Source organism: Danio aesculapii, chromosome 4 (genome assembly GCF_903798145.1).
Source record: "Danio aesculapii chromosome 4, fDanAes4.1, whole genome shotgun sequence".
Taxonomy (NCBI): domain Eukaryota; kingdom Metazoa; phylum Chordata; class Actinopteri; order Cypriniformes; family Danionidae; genus Danio; species Danio aesculapii.
This window is the reverse complement of record NC_079438.1, coordinates 5,120,944-5,137,811: the sequence shown is the minus strand read 5'-3', so window position 1 is coordinate 5,137,811 and position 16,868 is coordinate 5,120,944. Positions and strand designations below refer to the sequence as shown.

General features: G+C 36.2%; 1 protein-coding gene and 3 non-coding genes across 4 annotated transcripts in view; 2 read left to right on the top strand and 2 right to left on the bottom strand.

Annotated features, from left to right (window-relative positions):
* Nucleotides 1-16,868, top strand: part of LOC130221902 (NACHT, LRR and PYD domains-containing protein 12-like) — a 213,871-nt gene that overhangs the window by 15,199 nt on the left and 181,804 nt on the right. The window lies entirely within an intron of this gene.
* trnas-gcu (transfer RNA serine (anticodon GCU)) lies at nucleotides 13,923-14,004 on the bottom strand. Its single transcript has one exon. It is a non-coding gene; the product is annotated as a tRNA-Ser (tRNA).
* Nucleotides 14,184-14,265, bottom strand: trnas-gcu (transfer RNA serine (anticodon GCU)). The gene has a single exon. It is a non-coding gene; the product is annotated as a tRNA-Ser (tRNA).
* Nucleotides 15,907-16,047, top strand: LOC130224121 (U4 spliceosomal RNA). The gene has a single exon (XR_008837197.1). It is a non-coding gene; the product is annotated as a U4 spliceosomal RNA (small nuclear RNA).

Below are 16,868 nucleotides of genomic sequence, written 5' to 3'. Positions count from 1 at the left end.
TAATTATGTCGAAATAACTTAATTAAGTCATTAATTCAACATAGCCTAACTGTGTTCATTTCTATATGGGCCACAAGATGGCAGAATATAGGAACAGGCCAATGTGCATGCTTTAAGTAAAATCTTTAAGGTTCTGAAATTATCGAGCGTTATTATGGGAATTAACCAGGCATATTTTTTCATATAGGGACTGGCGTGTTCACTTGTTGTTCCAGAATATTATTTTGACATTAAGTGTCACCCATAAATAGCCGTAAAAAGTTGTGAAGCACTGGAGGCCTTTATTATCCAAGTTTTTGCAAGACATGCTGTTCTATAATCAATTTATTTAGCAGAGTTTCGGAACGTTTTAACTGTCTATATTGCATCTTCATTTATCACATTTGGTTTATATGTTTATATGCAAGTATTTTTTGTGGGTGGTAAGACTGTTAGAGAACATCCCGTGTCTACATATATTCGCCTCCAAAATTTATTACGTCTGTCCAGCGCTGCATCATGCCCGACTCCAACTTTTAAGGGTGGGCCAGGCGACATTCCAGTCACCGAAGTGTTACATTAAATTAGTTGTTATTTTCCAATTAATGTAAGCCGTTTAATAACTAGAATGCATTTAAACATTAGGCTTTGGAGAGCGTTAACAGATGATGACTGTATCCTTATGCAGATAAATGTTTGTTTTTTTAATCGAAGTGTAAGTGCAAAAATCAATAAAATACAATAAGACTAAAATATGGAAAAACTGCCAGATGCTACAGCACTTTGTCCATGATTTTGATTATTAAGTTGGAATTGATTTAAATTAGAATGCACATGTAGTTGATTCAATAATAATAATAAATATAGCCGCAAGCGGCGATTGACGGGGTTCGAGCATTTGGCAACCTAATTGCCATTTAGGCAGTTGAAATGTAGGACAACCCAAAATTTAAGGTTGACCCTAAAGAATTCATAATGGAATGCAATAAATTGAAAATATTAGGCGTAAATAAGTAATGAAACAGCAATGTGGGACTAAAGCAGCTTTTAAATGCAATAACAGAGTTTACATTTTGTCAAGATGTGGTTCAGAATTATGTTAAATGGAATTTTAGTAACATTGAACCAACTTTATGAGGTTTTGTGGTGTCATTTAGTGGCTTAAATTAGTAATGCATGTTTAGACCCATTGCAGATGTATATAAACACATACTTTGTGCATAAACAATCTTGATAATTTATCTCAAGAGGAAAGTTCAATTGTTTTTCATAATTATTGATTTAGAGAATCCAGACATTTGTACAACACTGGTTTTGTTGAATGTGAGCAAAAAAGCAGGGAGTTTCCAAAAGTAGTTTTTTTAAATAATGTTTAATAATTATTAGATGGTTGAGTTACAGCAGTGGATTTTGTGCTAAAGTGATTAGAATGAGCAGGTTTGTCATATAATATGTCAGATCAAGTATTTTTGTGAAAAGTTGGTTAAATTAGACATATATTTTGCAAATTAGGTCATGCAGCAACAGTGTTGTGCAAGGTACTTTTAAACTGTAATAATTTATTGATTACTTGATACTGTTATTTAAAAGTAATTTTTTACATTACAGTGTTATTGTCTCAGGATTGTAATATGTTACATTATTGTTAGATTACTTTAGTTACTTTTACCAGAGTAACAGAATTAGAATTTAACATTTTAAAATGACCAAATGTACTGCTGAGCATTTTATATCCAGTAGAAAGCAATATGATGTAGCAGAATGTAAAGGCAAAGAAATTGTATTTCCCATGTAAAAAAACTTTTCCAATAGGCATGTAGGTCTATACAGATGTGTTTTTGCGTATTTATTTGTTTATAATATATAGCGTGGATTATAGTGTAATAAACGGACAGTAAGATTTGTCATGAACCATATTTCTAAATAAAGCTGGAAAAGTTGTTTGTAGCAGGGTGGTGCTGACATAGGTGAGCGTTTTGATGGCAGTGTAGTTGGTTAATGTAGTTTAAGTTTTAAAAGGGTTGTGATACACACATATATCCAGCAGGTGGCGGGAATGTACTTTTAAGTAGGTTTGTCTCTTACCAATAAACACACTAGTGTACCAAAATGATGGATGACGTACGCTTAAAATAGTTATTAAACAGAAATAAATCAGTGTGTAGATTATGTGATATAGGTGGTTCGTGGTAGTCAGCTTGATCAAAGTGATGAAAAGAAACTTTTTTATTAGTGTTTGTTTTTTGTATATGCCGAATATGTAACATTTAAAAGAATGCAACATACATTCACGAATAAGACTATTAAACAAGACTATTAAAAAATAAAATAAAAATAAATTGAAATGTATTTCAAATTTTACAATTTTGTCAAATTAAAAACTAATGAAATAATGGTGAAGTTTTATTTTATTTTTATCCATTAGATGGCGCGTGTTTTATCGTGTGAGAGAAGGTGTCCACGTGTTAATTATGAAGGAAGCCATTTTAGATAGTCCAGGTAAGACGTGTTGGTTGTGGGCTCTGAGTAATGATATATTTCTATAATATATATATATATATATATATATATATATATATATATATATATATATATATATATATATATATAATTTGTTATTGTAATTTGTATTTTATATGTGTAAAGGTGCTGTTTTATGTCGGTAATGTATGCAATTTGGTCGTTTAGCGTTAATATTTGAATACGAGTTAATTAGGTAATGTAAGTTATTAGATTTCAGTGGATGCGTTGATTTTTGATAGATTCTATTTATGTCATCATAAAACAATTGTATGTCAGTAAAACACAAGTAAAGATATTACTCGGATGTAGTCAGATTAAAATATAATATACGGATTGATCGACATTCGGAGACAATAGGATAGTCCAGTTTATAAGTCTGTGTTTTTCATGTGTTTTAGGTTCATGAGAGTATTGCACGTGGTCGCAGTTATACAAGTCATGTACATGCGAGTCGTTTTGCGAATTGGTTCCTTTAAGACATGTTGTTTATGTGGGGAAGAGATTTAATTGAGATTAATAGGAGGGTAGGAAGTCTAAACATTGAAATATAAAGTATATGCACATATAATATACAGCATTTTAGGTAAATGTGTAAATTAAGCTGCCAGAATAGTGCACGTGGTTGCTAGGTGTCACTTACAAAGTACGATTCGTTTTGCGTATATAATTTTGGGCTATTGTTTTTGTGTTAAACATGAGTGTGGTTAATGGAGGTTGTAAATTATGAAGTACAAGATAAGATTGAAAATGTGCAGACAATCCAGCTAGGTTGAGGAGTTGTTTGTGTAGCATGAGTAAAAGATTGTACTGTTGCCAAATATAGCGGCGTTTTCCAACTCAAAAGTTGCCAACAGTATTATATTAATATTTTATTTAATTTGAATTTATCTAAATCGAAGTTAACTTGGATACTTTAACTGTTATATATATGGAAGCATATGTTTTAAATTATTTTGAATATAATTAGGTGTTGCTTTTCAATCAGACAGTGCTATGTTGTTCGTTTTGTAAATTGCGGGAAAAAATGATCGATAAAAGTGTCACGATAAACTGCTGTGAGTTTAAGTGCAGCACGCGTGATGTGCGTGGTGGTGAAAAGGAGACTGCTTTGTCCGTGGAGTCAGATTTGATACAAGATTTTCACCTACTTTGTGGGAGATACCTCGCGGTTTGAATTATGCACTGGCCACTACTGACTGAATGGAGTAGAAGTACAGTTATGTTTCGTTAAATAAGTTGCACATGCAATTTACGTTTTAAAACCACATAAATTGTCAATGTGCCTATAACATCTTTACCTTCAAATTTTACAATCAAATTCTTAACTGTTTAATTTGGCGGAAAACCGCTCAATCTGGCAACGATGGCTTTTAAGTAGTTATGTAAATTGATTCATTTTTGCGAATCGGTTTTTTTGGGCTTTGTGTGCACGTGCTCATCAGGTTTGATTACGAGTGGTCGAGAAAGTCATTGCTAGATGATTGCAACATCTAGTGGCTATTGCAATGCACATTAAGGTAATTGTTTTTAAAGTTGTGTGATAAACTGATTTGTATTGAGTTGACATAAACTAATAGCCGACAGATTGAGTGGTCGAGTCGGCTTCCAAAGGCGTATACTTTTTTTTCCCAATTGTTGAATAACGGTGAAGATACGTTAAATCATTAGAACCAGACTAATCAAAGTTATGTACTGTGCACGTGGACGCAGTGTGTAATTCGTGCTGAACGCTTAAATGTGTGAGATTAAGGACGTTTTTTACATTTTATGAACAACATGTCGACAGTTTTTAGAAGTGTGGTAAAAATGTAAAAGGGTAATATTAAATGTTATAGTTTAATTGTAATTGGTATCGTAATAGGCTACAGTTAGAGCACAATTGCACGTATGTAGTTTGTTAATAATTGGCATTGACAATTTGATAAATTGGGTAAATATGTATGGAATCGGTAAATTTATTGCATTTAATGATGGATGTAGCATTTGTTGTGAATGTGTATAGATATATTGTCACCATATAATTGTTATAGAAAGCATATGTTTTTGAAGTGCATATGTGATTTTAAATATTGATATATATTCATAGTAATACGTTTGCTTCAAAATTTTGTAATTTTAGGCATGCAATTGTAGAATGGGGTAATGTTTTTTTTTTTTTAACTACAGTTTTAAGTAAATAATTCTGCATAATATTTTGAACAGTCAGTGTGATATATCATCTTGTTGGGCATTTTGTGCATATGTCTATACTGCTGTAGTGTAAGATTACAATGCAAGTAATGTGTTTCGTTGTGCACAGGAGTGTTAATATTGTGAAAGTATGAAGAGGGCCAAAGTGGAAATTGAAGGATACCTTCATAGTGTGTCAGCTATCTGTGAGGGTAGTGACAACAAGTACTTTACAGCGTTAATCCAGGAGGCAGATCGTAATAGCCGTATGGTCATTTTTGATCTTCAGAGACATGATGTGTTTCACAATGCAGAGAAGGACAGGTAAGTGGCAAATTGTAGTGAACAAATGTTTGTTAATCTTTACAATCTGAAATAGGATTGGGAGATATGACAAATGTCAAACATAATTTTTTTCTAGGATAATCAATGGTTGACAATTAGCCTGAGATTGTTTTTGATGCTGGTTTTAACATGTCTAGTTGTATGAACTGTATAGGTAATGCTCTTAGTTTAAAAAAATAAATAAATTAAATTAAAGAGAATTGTATAGCTTATGGAAAAAGTGGATGATATGTAATTAATAAAATGTAGAGTAATGATTTATATTACAAATATACAGAATGTACAAATAAAGTTACCAAGGATAGCAGGTGCATTTAATTAGCATTTAGGAAAGTGATTGGGGGGTTTTATATATATATATATATATATATATATATATATATATATATATATATATATATATATATATATATATATATATATATTATATATATATATATATATATATATAACTTTTCACTTGGTTGAAATTTGATTTGTTTGTAAATGTACATTATTTTAGTAAAGTTGTGGAATTAGTAGTTGCTGATTTCCAGTGGTTCAAGAGGATTTTTTATTATATAAACAGCTTAATGAGTGGGCTAATATTATTGTTGTATTTTATATATGGTACGATACACAATAATAATAATAATATTAGGTGTATGTGTTGGTTTACTATTTGTTAATGCTTTTTTTTGTATAGGCTTGGAATAGTGGATTTGCACAGTAAAGTGATGACATTATAATACAACTATTTTATAATTCTGAAGTTGAATTATTATGTTTGTGAAAAATTGCTCTTGTTTATTTAAATGGTAAAATTAGACATTTTTTATTATCACTTTACCTGTTGCTTAATATAAAACAATGCTAGTTGTAATGTAGTTATACTAATGCAGGGTTTGGTGAATTTTAAAATCCCTGGTAACTGTTAGGCACACACTGTGTTCTATTTTGGTTGTTTGAATATAAATTTAAGTAGTTTAAATAGGAAATACATTATTTATTAAATGAGAAGAAAAGCATTCATTTACATAATAAAACAATATGTAATGTTATTTGGTCATGCTATATGTTTATAAATTTTTTAAATAATCAAAATATTATTTAGCATTTTTATTTTTTGATTAATATAAATTTTTTAAATAAGCAAAGTGAACGTTTCTTCAGGTTAATTTTGGCAACCATAAAAAGTCTCCTGAATGTTAACAATTATAATAATGTTAAAACAATAATATATAAATTGTCAGAATGTTTACTTATGGTTATTTGTGGTTATTTAATAAATATAACTAACTTGCTACTAGTTGTTAGTTTTGAGCTGCATCACAGAAGACGCATTTTTATAAAGGTGTGTCTCAGTTGCACGCACTTCAGCATGAGCTTTTTATAGAAATGTATGCATTTTCAGAATTTAAATGATTAATTAAACATTAATTATAATTTGACTGACGAACTAATGTGTTCATCTTAATATTGAGTAATTGCATAAAGATTATATTTTGATATTTTATAGCTTAAACAGACGTCATGTAAACATCATGATGTGAAATTGTTAATGAATCAAAAGAAAGAAGGTTTGTTACATTGTACTGTTATGTACTATTGTTAATTAAAAAAATTAATGAATGTTGAATTAATGAATTGTCCTAGAATTAATGTCATGTTTTAAAAACCTTAAACTTTACTAGTTTAGGTTATCATTGATGCTGAGGAAATCTGAAAGCTATTGGAACAAATTTGGACTTCAGTTTGTGCTGTTATAGATAATTGATTGTAAATATAATGCAAATGTTTACAAAAATTGTAAGGTTTTGTATCAGAATTTTTGTGTTTGTGAAATCTTGACTGTGTGCTTGATTGAAACAATGAGTTATTTTTTGTTATATTGTTGCTTTTTTCAAGGAATAGAGAGGATAACTGCTATATCTGTTGGTTAGCATATGCAAAATTATCAGTTGTTTGAGTATATATAACAACATTAAAATATATTTTTATTGCCAATAGCCCTTTGAACAGTTGGAGAGTGGCAAGATGAAGTGAGATGTTAGGTTCCCCACTACTTGATTTTATGAGCCGTGTGACACTTAATACAGTTAATTGTAAACACAATTAAACATATATGTTATGCATAACACTCTGTGTTTGCTATAAAGGAAAAAAAACATGAAATGCTTGTTGTAATCAAAACTGTAAAAAGCAATTTGATTATTTAAATGGTTAAACGGTTTTGGTTTCAGTTTTTCTGTTGAGTGTTTGTCATAGCTGTTGTCACTTTGTGGGAAAAAATGAGTTAACCTTTTTACTTTGAAAATAGTATGCAAGTAATGGTAATTAAATTTTTTATAGTTGATTAGTGCTGTTGGTCTGGGTTTAAAGGCATAAATGAGGCTAATGATTTGTCTGATTAAATCTTGAAAATTCTATGTTTGTTGTGTTGCAGAACCCCTGTAAAGTTGTGCAATGTTCAGCTTTCTCCATCACGTTACAGAAGTGGTGAGACGGATGTCATTTTCACTCCAGGTTCTACATTGAGCTGTGTCCGTCATCTGAATTTCGTGTTTGATGAGAGTTGTCGTGTTGATGTTCGTGATGTTACATTGAAGGAAATTGTGGAAAATGGTCGTGAGTATCAAAGGGTAAGTTTATTTGTAAGATGGCAATAGCATGCATATATATATATATATATATTGGCCTCATTAATTTTAAAAATGAGCACATCTTACCCACAAAAAATGTATTGTGTAATATTAGAATGTAGACAATCCTACTGTACAAATGATTGTAAGTTGATTAATTGGGTGACTAAAATTGTTTGGTTTTGATTATGTACAGTTTTAAATATCCGTGTTACAAGCCCACTAGTATGAACAAAAGAGAGAACATTTATTAGTAATGTCAGGGCTTGAAATGAACCTTTTTGCTTGGTAGCACTTGTGCTTTTTAACTTTTTATTTTAAAATGGAAGCCTTAGTTTAGTGCAAAGTTGTCATTATACAAAAATTAAGGAAATGTTTGCATTTGTTTGACTTGTATATTAATTAGGCTATTTTAAAATGGATATTGCTATTATAATGGAAGAACTATTAATAGTTGTAATTTTCCAAATGGAAAAAAGGTTGGTATGTTAGTTATCAATATAGGGCTCTATCATACAAGAGGCGTAATAAGGTGCAAGATGCCAGACCAGAGCAACCCTTATAGAACCCTTAATATACATAGGATGGACAGCAATACAAAAATATTTTTACATATGAAAAACTAAAGGATTAAAATGTTACAAAAGTTATTATTTTGTACATAAAGTAGTGCGTCCCTGCTTTAATGTTGGTGGGGCTTTTTTTAGTTTATTTATGACTGCATCTGTATAATGTTGTTGTTATTATATCAGTATTATTTATTAATGCATATTTATATATGGTGTATTAAAGCAAAGCTTAAATTTGTTCATATGTCTGGTTTTAGGGACGTATATAGATGGTATATTTAACAGGTGTGTAACGATATTACAAAGTGAATCAAAATATCGCGATACACCAACCATGATATGTATTTTAATTTGTTGCAAAATTAAAAATGTAATGCACAATATTACAAATGGTGCCATAATGAGCATTAACTGTTGCATAAAACATCAGAGGAAACTAGTGCTGAATTGTGATATAATGCCATTAATTGATCTATGTGCTATTTACATGTAAAATGGAAATATGAAAGGAACATTCAAAAAGTAACTGAAGCTGATATTGATGTAAACATAGTGTTTTGAATTAGTAGATAACAATGCTGTGCTTAATGTTACAGTTTAGTATATGCAAGGCAAGGCAAGGCAAGGCAAGTTTATTTATATAGCACATTTCATACACAGTGGCAATTCAAAGTGCTTTACATAAACAGGAATAAAATAAACAATTATAAGAGAAATAAAAACAAACATAAAAATGGTAAGAATAGAAATAAAATAAAGTAAAAGCTGATAAAATGTGTTATAAAAGAATTAAAAAGAAGAGAAAAACATAGTAGTTCGATCTGTCGGACGTAGCACAGTGCTCATTCAGTAAAGGCACAGCTAAACAGATGTGTTTTCAGTCTTGATTTGAATGTGCCTAATGTTGGAGCACATCTGATCATTTCTGGAAGCTGATTCCAGCAGTGGGGGGCATAGTAGCTGAATGCCGATTCACCCTGCTTTGACTGAACTCTTGGGATTTCTAATCTATTTGATCCTAAAGATCTGAGTGATCTGTTAGGTTTGTATTCAGTGAGCATATCTGTAATGTATTGAGGTCCTAGGCCGTTTAGTGATTTATAGACCAGTAATAATACTTTAAAATCTATTCTGAATGTGACTGGGAGCCAGTGTAAAGACCTGAGGACAGGTGTGATGTGCTCTGATTTCCTGGTTCTGGTCAGAATTCTGGCCGCAGCGTTCTGGATGAGCTGCAACTGTCTGACTGTCTTTTTGGGAAGGCCAGTGAGGAGGCCATTACAGTAATCCACCCTGCTGCTGATAAAAGCATGAACAAGTTTCTCTAAGTCTTCACTGGAAACAAAGCATCTAATTCTTGCAATGTTTTTGAGATGATAGTATGCTGATTTACTAACTGCTTTGATATGACTATTAAAACTCAGATCTGACTCCAGAGTCACACCAAGATTCTTGACCTTATTTTTTGTTGTTTGACCCTTAGCGCCAAGGTACGCATTCACCTTGAGAACCTCATCTCTGTTCCCAAACGCAATCACTTCAGTTTTCTCTTTGTTTAATTGAAGAAAGTTTTGGCACATCCAATTGTTAATTTCATCAATGCATTGGCAGAGGGTGTCAATGGGGCTGTAGTCATTAGGCAGTAAGGCTAGGTAGATCTGAGTGTCATCAGCATAGCTGTGGTAGGAGATTTGATTTTTTCTCATTATTTGGCTCAGAGGGAGCATATAAAGGTTGAACAGGAGTGGTGCCAGAATCGAGCCTTGTGGGACTCCACATGTCATGGGTGTCCACCTCGACCTATGGTCACCTATACTGACATAGTAACCTCTTCCTTCAAGGTAAGATCTGAACCATTTGAGGACCGTCCCAGACAGCCCAACCCAGTTTTCCAGCCTATCCAGAAGTATGCTGTGATCGACAGTGTCAAATGCAGCACTGAGATCGAGCAGTACCAGCACTGTTAGTTTGCCTGAATCTGTATTTAGGCGGATGTCATTGATTATCTTTTTAAGGGCGCTCTCTGTACTGTGATGTGGTCTGAAACCAGATTGATAATTGTCTAAACACCCCTTGAAGTTTAGGAACTTGTTAACCTGGTTAAAAACAACTTTTTCAATGATTTTGCCAATGAAAGGGAGATTTGAGATGGGCCTGTAATTGCTCAATAGGGTATTATCCAGGTTGCTCTTCTTCAAGAGAGGTTTAACAACTGCAGTTTTAAGTGAGTTAGGAAAAATCCCTGAGAGAAGTGAAGCATTTACCACTTTTAGAAGATCCATTTCTAAGCAGGTCAACACCGTTTTAAAGAACGATGTGGGGAGCGTGTCAAGACTGCAGGTTGATGTTTTCAAAACTTGCATGATCTCTTCTAAGATTTTGCCATTAATTGCCATGAAATCGGACATAATGTCTGATTTCTTAAGTTGTGGTTGAGCTAGTCTGACGTCGACACAACTTGGCTGATTGGATGAGCTGATTGCCTTTCTGATATTATTGATCTTGTCAGTAAAGAAATGAGCAAACTCATTACATTTGCTTTCAGAGAGTAGCTCACTGGGAATCCGACTGGGGGGGGTTGTGAGTTTCTCTATCGTTGCAAAGAGTTTACGAGCATTGTTTACGTTGCTGTTTATAAGGCTTGAAAAGAAAGTCTGCCTAGCAGTTTTTAGTTCCATATTAAAAGCACGAAGACTGTCTTTATAGATATTATAATGGACTACTAGTTTCGTCTTTCTCCACATACGCTCAGCTTTTCTGCACTGTCTTTTCATCATTTGTATTCTTGGGGACCTAGTCCAAGATCCCCTTTGCCTGCTAGTTATATTCTTGGCTTTAACAGGAGCAATGTCATCTATGACATTCTTAACTTTAGAGTTAAACAAATCAAGGAGAGAATCAACAGAGTCTGCAGATGTACTTGGTGCTAGCGATATGGCCTTCATAAACTGCTCATTAGTGTTGTCATTTATGCATCTCTTTCTGACAGAGACAGATCTGTCTTTAATAGCTGGAGTGATCAATATGTCAAAGAAAATACAGAAATTATCAGATAGTGCAACATCCTTAACAACAGTCGATGAAATGTGTAAACCCTTAGTTATAAGTAGATCAAGAGTGTGTCCACGATTGTGTGTGGGTCCTTGAACATGCTGAGTCAGATCAAAAGTGTTTAAAACAGTCATCAGTTCTTTTACAGCATTGATTTCTGGATTATCAATGTGAATATTAAAATCCCCAGCAATGGTAAAATAGTCAAATTCAGAGGTTACTAATGATAACAGCTCTGTAAAATCATCAATAAAAGTTGGAGAATATTTTGGAGGTCTGTAGATAATGATCAGTAAGATACGTGGAGCACCTTTTAGTGCTATACTCAGATATTCAAAAGTCAAAAAGTCACCAAATGACACTTGTTTACACTCATAGACATCTTTAAACAAGGCAGTGATGCCTCCACCTCTCCTATTGGTTCTGCAAACACTCAAAAAGTCAAAGTTTAAAGGAGCTGTTTCATTCAGAACTGCTGCACTACAGCTGTCATCTAGCCAAGTTTCATTTAAAAGCATAAAATCAAGACAATTTGAGCTGATAAAATCATTGACTAAAAGTGACTTATTGTTAAGTGATCGGATGTTTAAAAGTGCTAACTTAACAGTTTTAGCTGTTTTTGCTACAGTAGTCTCAGATTTATATTTAATAGACACAAGATTTGAGTGATTTGCTATACGGCCTGATAAAGTCTTCGGTTTTCTTTCACGTAATACAACACATATATGTGTAGAGAAAGCTACAGGCACACTGGGTTCCTGCTTGTTCTGTAAACATCTGATAAAGACACTGTTATCTAAGCAGGCACCGGAGACACATCATGGAGAGCTGTTGTGTTCACCAGCTGAAGATGGTACGTTGTTGTTTGGGCCCTGGCGGTGGGGAAAATGTCGGAGGGCTCTTCCAGGTAAGCTCAGAGGTGGTTGTAGAGCAGGCCGCTTTTGATCAGTTGGTAACTGGGGTTTGCGGCAATGGAGTGTGAAAGTTTAGTTCCAGCATACACCAGTTCCTCCATCTTTTTTGAGAAACCCAAGAGAGGCGAGCAAGGTGACAATGATAACGTGTCTGGTGACAGAGGCTGTGGCTCTGGAGATTCTGGCTGCTGAAATATGTTTTCCTGGCAGTTTTCCTGAGGATCATTTTTGAGTGACGAGACTTGATGCTGTTCTGATGCGTCACAGTCTGTGTGTGTTGAGCAGAGGGCCAGTGATAGTGTCTCTATCAACAGTGGGTGTTTTGGCTGCGTGACGTTATCACTGTCCTTGGGAGATGCGTCAGCCCCAAGTCCATTCGGGAGCTGATTTGAGGTCCTGGGGTCATCCGGACATTTGCTAGGTGTGTATGTGCCATTTGGATTGAGGTCAGTGGCACACACAGCTGATGAATGATGGAGGGAGAAAAAGATATTGTCCTTTAGCACCTTTGCACCAAGTTTGTTTGGGGGAAGGCCGTCTGATGTCAACAGTTGGCTTTGGTTCCAGAAGAGATTAAAGTTGTCAATAAAATTCAGTCCTGTCCTGTTACATGTTTTCTGCAGCCATACATTTAGACCAAGAAGCCGTGAAAACATATTTGTCCCTCTTGCAGGGAGTGGTCCACTGATGAATGGCTGAATTTTCAATCTTTCAACTGTTTCCAAGAGCTCACAGAAATCTCTCTTGAGCAGTTCTGACTGTTCCTTCCGAATATCATTCTTCCCCACATGGATGATAATCCGTTTTGCAGTCTTGTGCTTTTCCAGAATTTCCTTAAGTTCTTTGTTTACATCAGAAACTGTTGCATGAGGGAAGCAGTATGTGATTGTAGATTTGCTCCTAAAATTCCTGATTATTGAATCTCCTACAACTAGTGTTCTTATCTCAGGTGCGATCGGAGCAGAATGCCGCTGTCTAGTCGGCCTTGAGTCTCTGTTCCATGCAGAGTTAGCTGCTGAGTCATGCGATCTCTGTCTGACTGCATTTGGGGATTCTTCATCCATATTACTCAATACTTCATATCTGTTCTCAAGCTGTATTTGAGTCTGAGCTGTATTTGGGGTAGAAGTTGCTAATGCGGCAGCGTATGATCTGACCCCACGAGTACCCTTTGGTTTCGCACCTTGTTTATGCCAATGCTCATTTTCAACAGTTTTAATCTGTTTTTCAGTGCTCGAAATAGTGGTAGGAATAGATTTATGGGACTCACCGGCGATATGCTGTGAGCGTCCACAATGACGCTGCAGTTCTGGTCGGATAGCAAGTAACTTTGTTTCAAGACCTGCAATCTTTTGTAGAAGTTTGTGGCAGTTTGTACAGCAGTGAGAATCTGAATTAATCCGATCCAGAGGCATTTTCACAGCCGTGTTTTCCCGTCTCAGGAATGTGAGCAGCTGATAGCTGGTGGCGGGAGGATTGTTTAGACGATAATTCCCCTCTTGTTAGTAAAGCTATATTCCAGAAAGTTTGTAGAATCGATGCTGATCTTCAAGCTGTGTCGTTTGAGCACTGTGCTGATAGGCTCAAGTTAAAATTAGGGTTTAAGATATAAAAGCAAGTGAGCAGAGAGCGGAGCTGTAGGCAAAGACGTCCAAACAGTAACGAAGCAGGAAGTAAAGTAGAGCGGGAAGTAGAGGAAGTAGGTGCGAGTAAGATAACTTTCCCGGAAGGACCGGGCTCTCTTAAATGAACGACAAGGATGGGATTCGAACCCATGCATGCAGAGCACAATGGATTAGCAGTCCATCGCCTTAACCACTCGGCCACCTCGTCATGCATGTAGCCACTTTCCTGATGGGGGCTGGACTTTGGCATATATGTATGTATTTGCAGCTACTTTCGATACAGATGACATTAAATTTTGCAGCAACATCCTTCAAAATGCTAAGAGGGCACAAGTAATACACCTTCCACTGAATCACGGGGATCTCTCAAATGCCAAAGCATTTGAGCGACGAGGATGGGATTCGAACCCACGCGTGCAGAGCACAATGGATTAGCAGTCCATCGCCTTAACCACTCGGCCACCTCGTCACTCACACTGCCACTTTACTGATGGAGGCTGGACTGTGGCACATATGTGTACGTGTATGTTTTTGCAACTATTTTCGGTAAGATGACACTCAATTTTGCCATAACATGCTTCGAAGCACGAAGAGGATGCAAGTAACTTACCTTCCACGTAAACACTGGGCCCTCTTAAACGAATGACCAGGCTGGAATTCAACTCACATATGCAAAGCAGAACTAATTAGCAGTCCATCGCCTTAACCTCTCAGCCACCTCGCCGCGCATATAGGTGCTCTCCTAATGGAGGCTGGACTATGGCATATACGAATGTTTTTTGCAGCTATTTTCGCTAAATGTTACATACAATTTTGCCATAAACATCCTTTAAGACACTGAGAGGTGCAAGTAAGAAACCTTAGACAGAAGCAGTTGCCTCTCTCAAAACAGTGAAACTATGAGGATGGGATTTAAACCGGAACTTGCAGAGTACAACATACTAACCTAAGCACTCGGCCACCTCGTCACGTGTAAGCACAGCGTTGTGCTAGAGAAAGGATTAACTTTTGGGACTCTAATGGATGTTCTTACAGAAAAGATGAAGATAAAGGTTGTCATAAGGAGCTTTTTCAGTAGCTCTGATCAGTGCCCCAGAGTTAAGGCTGATTTATACCTCGGCGTCAAGCTCACGCGTATGCTACGGCGTAGCCTACACGTGGTTGCATAGCACCTCGCTGTGGCCGTCGGCGACATTGACGCTCACCTCTCTAAAAATGTAACGCGTACGCGTAGCTCTGAGATTGGTCGGCTTGGTAGCGCTGACGAGTGTGGGCGGAGGTGAGAGCCGCACGAGCGTGAAGCAGCGGGTGTTTAAAAGTGTGGAGTCCAATGAAGGAGCTCCGCATGGAGACTGTTGCTTTGTGTTTACCTTTTAATTAAAGTTGTTGCACGTCCACTGGTTCCTGCCTCAAAATGAGCGAATTTGAGCCACTTGCACATTAAGGAAGCATTCAGAAAAAAACAAAACACCTGCGAACAAACTCAACACAGAGAAACATAAACACCTACTGCCAGGTAGTGTTTCGGAAGTGTATTGCAGAGCAACAGAAACAGTGCGCAGAAGTATAAGTGCATGGCTACGCGCAAGGCTTGCGCCGTGGATCACGCTGATCACTTGACACAGAAGTATAAACCAGGCTTTATTGTTCAACATTAACTGCAACATGTTTCTTCTGGTTTTGTAGGAGAGAAACTAGACAGAATGCCTGAGTCTAAAAACGGCAGCATAGCTGACCTTGGATTTCTGTCAAAATATGGTTTCAGTGCCCTTGCATTCTTCATTACCTTACCCCAATCCCTGTACAGCCCAATAAATTCATCCCAATCTCAACCCTTTTCTCTGCCGTTCAGCGTTGTGACTCCACCCCCTTTACCATATTACTCACAATTCTCTTCTCCCAGATTCACATAAGTAGTGTATACTTTTCTTTAAGTAAAAATGAAACAATGTATAAGTAATTATTTTTGGACAAATCAATAGCCTGTTCTGCTGACACAGCATGCACTCATTGGTGCCAGAGGGCTGATTGCTGGCAGTTTAAAGTTTGATGCCACCTTGTCGTTGCATGTCCAGATTGGTACACAGAAGAGTTCATAACTGTTATAGCTATTCTTTCGCAGAGGCAATATCGTAGCCTATGAGGACTATCCGAGGCGTGATTATTGCTGGTTGAAAACTTTACCCAATACCTCGCTGAGATGACTTGAAATGTAGTCAGCTCTGGCAATTTTTGTCAGCCTCTTAGTAGGCTTAATGTTCTGTTGAAAACCTGTACCATAACATTCTTCAGAATGCAAGCAGATTGCGCGTAAGAAACCTTCCATGGAAGCACCAGGCTCTCAAAAATACTAAAGTAATTGAACGACGAGAATGGGATTCGACCCCACACAGGCAGAGCACAGTGGATTAGCGGTCCATCCCTGCCGGAGGCTGGATTAGCTTTTACCATAACATCCTTCAAAACGCTAAGAGGGTGCGAGTAAAACACCTTCTACGGAAGCACCGGGCTCTCTCAAACACCAAAGCAAATGAGCAACGAGGATGGGATTCAAACCCACACACGCAGTGCACAATGGATTAGAAGTGCATCGCCATAACTACTCGGCCACCTCATCACGTATACGCGGCACATATTTGTATAAGTATGTTTTCTGCAATTATGTTCGGTAAGATGACTTTCAATTTTGCAATAACATGCTTCGAAGCACGAAGATGGTGTGAGTAAGATAACTTCCCCGGAAGCACCGGGCTCTCTTAAATGAACAATGAGGATGGGACTCGAACACATGCATCCAGAAAATAATGGATTAGCAGTCCATCGCGTCAACCACTCAGCCACTTCGTCATGCATTTAGTCATGCAGTTCGAACATGTCTTTGTCGCTAGAGTTCAAAGTTCACCATAGAGGTGAAAAGGAAGTTCCCTGACTGGGAATCGAACCCGGACCGCGGCGGTGAGAGCACCAAATCCTAACCACTAGACCTCCAGGGAAGCATGATAGAATTTTGCCCTCAAGCCTAGCTGTGGGCCTCCACGCAAGTATGCTGCAGCTGCTCTGTCAAAAATTAAT